The sequence below is a fragment of the Rhinichthys klamathensis genome, unplaced genomic scaffold (assembly GCF_029890125.1).
Source record: "Rhinichthys klamathensis goyatoka isolate OS25496 unplaced genomic scaffold, OSU_Roscu_1.1 h1tg000566l_1, whole genome shotgun sequence".
NCBI classification, from domain to species: Eukaryota; Metazoa; Chordata; class Actinopteri; order Cypriniformes; family Leuciscidae; genus Rhinichthys; species Rhinichthys klamathensis.
In genome coordinates, this window is record NW_026607032.1 from 1,466,771 (window position 1) to 1,473,439 (window position 6,669).

Sequence of the window (6,669 nt, forward strand, 5' to 3'; positions counted from 1 at the left end):
TGAATTTTATATAATATAATTAAAGGGTCTGAAGGGATCCAGTGAGTCTACTGTGAGTCTATTCATAGCTTGAGTTATAATCTTTATCACTCCATGTTCCTGTACTGGTAACAATATTTTATCAGGGGTGTTATCTCCCTCTCCCTCACACACACACACACACACACACACACACACACACACACACACACACTCCAGCTCTATTCTCTGTGCCAGGCATCAACACTCATCTGTCTGACTGGGACTCAGCAATTAGGGGCCACACAAGCAAATGCCACTCATGACCTGAAGCGCAAAGCCACTGACAAACAAGCAGAGACAAATCAAGGGGTGATTTAAAAGCATAGCGCTAAAATCTCAATATTTGGCCATTCAGATTTAGCAGCTTGCCCAGACAGGGCCATAAATTCACCCTTCCATAAATAATTAATATGACAGTGCGATGTAAATCTGAGTCAGCCCTGTTGGTTATGGAATGAAGTTTACTGTCATTATCATCATTCTGTGCTGTTGCCTAAAATTCGAAATAGAATTTATTTAATGTGATAAACACATATAATTACAAAACGGGGGCTTTATCTGATGAGATGCTTCTTTGGTTTGCCTTCACTTTGCATTTAGATGATCAACTTCCACTTTAGATTGTCGTTTATGGTGTCGCCCCAGTGCCAACAACACAAGTATGCCTGACCACACCTTCTGACAGTATTCTGGGATATACTCCCATTGCCCATAGAAAGACATTTAAACCAACTCTGGCATGGGACATGCTGTCTGGATCTTAGCTCTTCTGCAGACCATGCACAGTAAATCAAGTGAGGCTAATATGAATCAAATCAAGACAATATATTACACTAATTGCCTTATCAGATGGCTGTCTCGAATGCTTTAAGGTTCCTTGCACAGGGTGTTGAGGCTGTATTCATACACAGGGCTGTCCTTGAACAACTCAAACGAAACTCTATTTCAATAACAGTCTGCTAGAATAAGTCGAATAAAAGTGGCCAGTACGTCGTCGAAGAGTGGAATTCCAGCCCTCTTATATCTCTCTTAACCACATCCAAGAGTGGAATAAGGGTCTTTGTGTGTGTTCAGCGTATATGTCGCATCGGCTCCGGTGGTTTCCTCTAGGATTATAAGTGTGCCCTGAGCGAGGGAGATTGGTCAAATGCACGCCGAGCTGCCACCTCTGACTGTGAGCATGATTCAATGTGATGTCCACTTTGTGTCCCTTTATTTGCCTCTGAAAGGAAAAGCTTGTCTTTTATGTCTGCCAAGCGGCCCTTTCCAACCCTGCACAGCTAATCATACATCCTGTCAACACGACTGTTTTACACTAAACCCTGTTGTTCTGTTTAGAAAGCCCGGTTCTGTTTATGGTGCAGAAATGATGCAGCCTTATGGTAAAATCAATAAAGTTGCATGGGTTATAAATATATGAATCTAAACGACAGCAGAGGGGGAGTAATTATACAAATAAAACATTGTGTTCTCGGCGGGAAACACGCTAGGACATAATTGATTAGCATTTTGAAGGTGATAACGAGACATTTTGCGTTTTGCTCTGTTGTATAGCGCACGCATCTGCGTGTGTGGATTTTAACTGTCTTGACATGTCCTTGTGGAGTGATCTCAACCGTGATGGTAATAACAATAATTATCTTCTAAGTGTGGAAAGTCAAAGACATGAATATTCTCATACAGCGTTAAGTTCAGCAGACAAGTGCTTTCACATGATTTCATCAGGACAAATTAACAGTAATTGCACATTGAATTGTTCCAGAAATATCAGATGCTGTTGCTTTCTTAGTTTGATGTTCAGAGAAAGGTTTTTTTTTATTATTCAGTGGCACCATATCATTTGTTGGTCGTGGCCACGAGGAAATCACATTGAGAAAAAAACATGTCCAGAAATATTAGTAGATCAAAAAACAAGTCCACATAAACAAACTAAAACTCAAAAGCAACCAAGACTTTATAGTTCCATTTGGGAAAAAAAAGGCAAAAGCTGGCCAAATCTGCCATCACTTTTGATTAATTTTTTAGTTACTCTTTCACAGGCATTACATATTTGAAAAATTGTTATTAATAAGGACATGATTTCTAGAGATTAACCCCTCGTTCCTTTATCCCTGATCCAGAGACCTTTGGAAAATTGATCCTGTTAGATTGATGGATGTCCTGTTTAAGGGTTTGTCCTTGTGCTAGTGTTTTTGCTGTAATCCTGAGGGCTCATTTGTTTAATGATGCAATTGTATCTCATTTTGTCACTTCTGTGTAATGTCACATTGAACAAACCTTAAGTTGTTTAATTTGGGGTTTTATTAGTCCTAAAGAAAATTTTAAGTTACTTTCAACATTTAACCATTTTTGTATTTCAGTTGATGAGTTGGCAAACAGTAAAAACTATGTTCCATCTAGATGATGTGGTAAAAATTTGGAATGCAGACAATAGCTATTGTGTTTCCATTAAAATCAGAATATCACAAAACTATTTGTAAATACATTTTGCGCAAAATAGAAGTGAAACAGCCATTCTAAGGCATTCAATTATTTGTGGTTTAGAGCGCAAACAAAAGTATTGGACAAATTTCATGTTTGCCAGCAATTGGTGGCAAACGCCTTATGTCTGGAAACAATACCACATCTGACAAATCAGTTCGGTAACAGTCCAAACAAACAAATAATTTATTATGCGCATTTAAAAAAACAAAAACATCAAGCATTTTTATGCAAAATCCCAAAAGTTGCATTGAAATATGTGGACAAACACTGCTGGGCTAATGAATAATAGTGCAGCGGTCATGCTTACCATTTTGTAAACAAAACGTGGATTGTACATCACAGATATACAGCCATTTAGCACAGGATGAATGGTCGAAATGGGCTTCATTATGGAGCTGTGTCATGGGGCCCTGTTATCAGGCACTGCACCATGGGTCCAACTGCCTGAGATAGAGACAACTCTGTGGACAGAGCCTTGATGTTGACACACAACATATTAGTCCCCCTGGAAAAACGGGGGGCTTTGTCCCAAATTTCCATTTCCTCTCCCACCGTTTAACTGGTGTCATCAAACAAGGGCAGATGGAGCTGGACACTATGAATGAGGGAGCATCTGAGGGAGAAAGAAAGAGAAGAAAAGGGATGTTTATTGTCCATGTATTTTTAAAGAGGGCATCTGCAGCACTAGAAGTGTAAACAACATAGCTTGACCCTAGGAAGTAAGAAGTAGTTGTGTTAAAGAGGATCTTCGGGTAAGAAATGGCCAAAAAGGGGCAGTCAATAAAAGTCATTGAGCTTCATTAACACTGACATACACCTTTCTTCCATGTTATTAATGCCCCTTATTAAAGCATAAAATTGCATATTAACTATTGATTACCTATTACCATTCTTCAATAATCAATTGTAACTGATTCAAACGTATTCTAGTCCATCTTTATTTTAATCTGGTTTAAACTGCTCTTTTGTCTAATTTTTCCATTCAAGCTGAGAGCAAATTCTATATTTATCGTTCCATTATGTTTAAATATAGGGGATGATCAGCACACGTCAAAGACAGGCAATGCTAAAACAATTATCTTTAAGTGGTAACCCTTTGACCTATGACCTTCAAAATAGGGGAGTACAATTGCATGGAGCTTTCGGTCTGTTTTGTGAAAGATTAAAGAGAGGCGATCTGTTGCACCTGCCAGCCCAGCGTGTTATTGCTACGGCTATGACAGGTCCATCTTGTGTCCCAACTGACTGATGTCAAACCCTTTTTCTGTGGTCAAAATTAGAGTATCAAACAGGACTGGATACGTTCAGGTCCAAGTATTCTGCCATTTCAGATCTGTAAGAAAAAGAACAGAACTGCAGTGAAACAACAATCTGAATGTGAAATGAATGGCTTGCCAATTAGAGGCGAGTTTTGGGCTTCCCTGTCGTGTCGGGGTCGTGTTAAAAAGAAGCCTATGATCTGGGCAGATCTCTGGAGCAGCAGCGGTAGGCTTCCAATACCATCCTACACCCCCTGAGTTCACAGGACACGTGTCACCTGCGCTCAGCATCTCGGCTCCATTACAGGCCTGCCGCAGCTTCGGTGCCATTCTGCGCATCTGCTCCCGGTGGTTCCGGCGTCTGCAGTCAAAAGCCCATAATGAGCATCTCTCACTCCAGCTGTCCTACTGATAGCCTAGAACCGGCTGCATGCTGGGAGCTGCAAGGATAGGCTGTCAGCAGGCCGATGGGCTTGACCCTTGACCCCTAGCTCAGCCGAACTTCAGCATTCTGACTGATGACGCAGAGATTAGAGCTCCCCGGAGACTCGCCGCTACACGTCTGGTCGCAGCTTTGCAATTGCGACATCGATTCATGGGATTTCGTTTTTTCCACACATAGGTTACAGACCAGTTCTTGTGTAACCTTTGAACTTTAGCAGTGAAACAGCAAGTCTGTTATCCAAGTGCCTGATTGGAGCAGCCATCACTGAAGTGTGATTAGAACTCCACCAAACAAACATGGAGGCCTTCATTGAATTCCTGTCAAGTCCATGCAAACCAAAGGTGACAGATGTAATTTGTTTGTCCCGATAGTTTAATTTAAGCTGATACCTTTAAGCTAGAGCCGCAGTGTGTGAAATGGCAGAAGGAAATGGGTATGGGGACAGTGGAAAATCGGGAGAGAGAGAGAGTTCCTGTCCACTTGTCTCCTTGGCTTCTTAGTATATACGCCTTACAGAAGGCCAGCTGCATCAGCCAAAGAACTTCCACATTTACCTTCTGAAAACAATCCATTAAAACTGTGCCGGGCTACCGGCCCTGCCACTCCACGAGGAGCGCAAGAGGGAATGGAGCGACAGCGTGAGATAGGGACACAGTGTATTAACCAGGAGTGAAGGCATCATGTGAGTAACACAGTCGGGAAGGGAGAGAGAACGAGAGGTAGGAAGAACGATGGAGAGGATGTGGGAGAGAGAGAGAGAGAAAGGGATTGGAGAGAGTGAGTGAGGACACTGGCGGACAGCTACAAGATGGAGTAGCAGCATGCGGGAGATAAGCTGTCGAGGCGGAGACAGTGTGTGACAGTCCTCGAAGCGGCAAGCAGGCGAGAGTGTGACAGGGAATACAGAGAGCTGCATTATTGTTTAAATCATTGATTGCTTCCCTCCTCCTCAGCCTGTGACGTGTGTGACACCAGAGAGAGGGCTGAAAAAACAGGGTGCAAAACCTCCTCCTCCTCTTCCCCTTTGTTCTTCCTCATTTCCACTAGATGCACCGTATACCTGCCGTCTTTGTCCTAACCATCAACTGGGGTTTGTCTTCACTTGCTTTTTTGCCGCTGTTTCTTTTCTTTCTATACTTCTTTGGTGTGTCTGGATTGCATTTAATTAAGCGGCACAGCAGAGATTTCTGAAAACTACAGTACATATATATATATATAGAATATATAGAATGCAGCTTCCATAAGAAAAAATAAAATAAAATTGATAATTAAACCTTTAAAGCGTACAATCACACCAGTGTGATTAGAATCTTCAATGCGTCACATTATCAACTGCTATATTCAAATCTGCATTTGCACTTTGGCGGGCACTGAGCCAGAGATGGACACATCACATGCGTCATATCACAACTGTTTAGCGTTATTAACCATATAATGCTTATTTATGATTATGACATTTAAATAAAGATAAGGCCAAGCAAAACATTTATAGTTTGTAAAATATACATTGATGTCTATTGTCTATGGAAACGGCAATAATCCTTTTAAATATAATTGGACAACTTGTTTTATCCGATAACCTAGTTAACACATTGTGTAGGTAACTATAAAGTTAACTCTACTCTTAGAATATTGTAGGTACAAAATGAATAATGCCTTAAAGTTGTCTTCTTTTGGTGAATTTCCTTGTTTTGAAGCTAAAGTTTGTCACACAGCCTGGGTGACTCGTTCAGAACAATAGAGTATTTGCGTGCGGGTGGTTGGGGGAATCCGTCCAGAATTTTACAAAATATACATTTTTAGCCTTCTGTTAAATTGACTTTTACCGATCGACCGAACTCTGAACTTCAAAGAACAGCTTCTGATTCACAAAATGCGCAAGATAAGGTGCAGTTTGCGGTGTCAGTGCTTAAATGCTTTAAAATCGTTTGTTTATAAGCTACAGAATAGGCCTAATTGGAAGAATGAATTGATGCAGGACTTATATGGTAAATGGTAAATGGACTGCATTTATATAGCGCTTTCACAGACCCAATGGCCACCAAAGCGCTTTACATTTGCCTCACATTCACCCATTCACACACTCATTCATACACCGACGGGCGACGGCAGCCATGCAAGGCGCCATCCAGCTCGTCGGGAGCAGCCGGGGTTAGGTGTCTTGCTCATGGACACCTCGACACTTGGTCAGGTGGAACCGAGGATTGAACCACCAACCTTCCGGTTTGTAGACAACCCACATGAACCACTGAGCCACTGCCGCCCCTTATAGGCCTAATAGGCTGGAATAGCGACAGTAAATGCGTTAATAATGTATATAATAATTAATATATGCATGACACTGTTATGTATATATATATATATATACACACACAGTATAGTTGCAAAACATTACAAAAACATTTTACAGTTTTTGCTATTTTTAAAGTGGCAGTTCACACAAAAATGAAAATTTTGTCA

General features: G+C 41.1%; 1 long non-coding RNA gene across 1 annotated transcript; it reads right to left on the reverse strand.

Annotated features, from left to right (window-relative positions):
* Positions 1–2,847: 2,847 nt before the first annotated feature.
* On the reverse strand, positions 2,848–4,241 carry LOC130074037 (uncharacterized). The gene is made up of 3 exons (XR_008804401.1): positions 3,692–4,241; positions 3,058–3,118; positions 2,848–2,949 (listed from the first exon to the last, which is right to left on the reverse strand). It is a non-coding gene; the product is annotated as an uncharacterized LOC130074037 (long non-coding RNA).
* Positions 4,242–6,669: the final 2,428 nt, after the last annotated feature.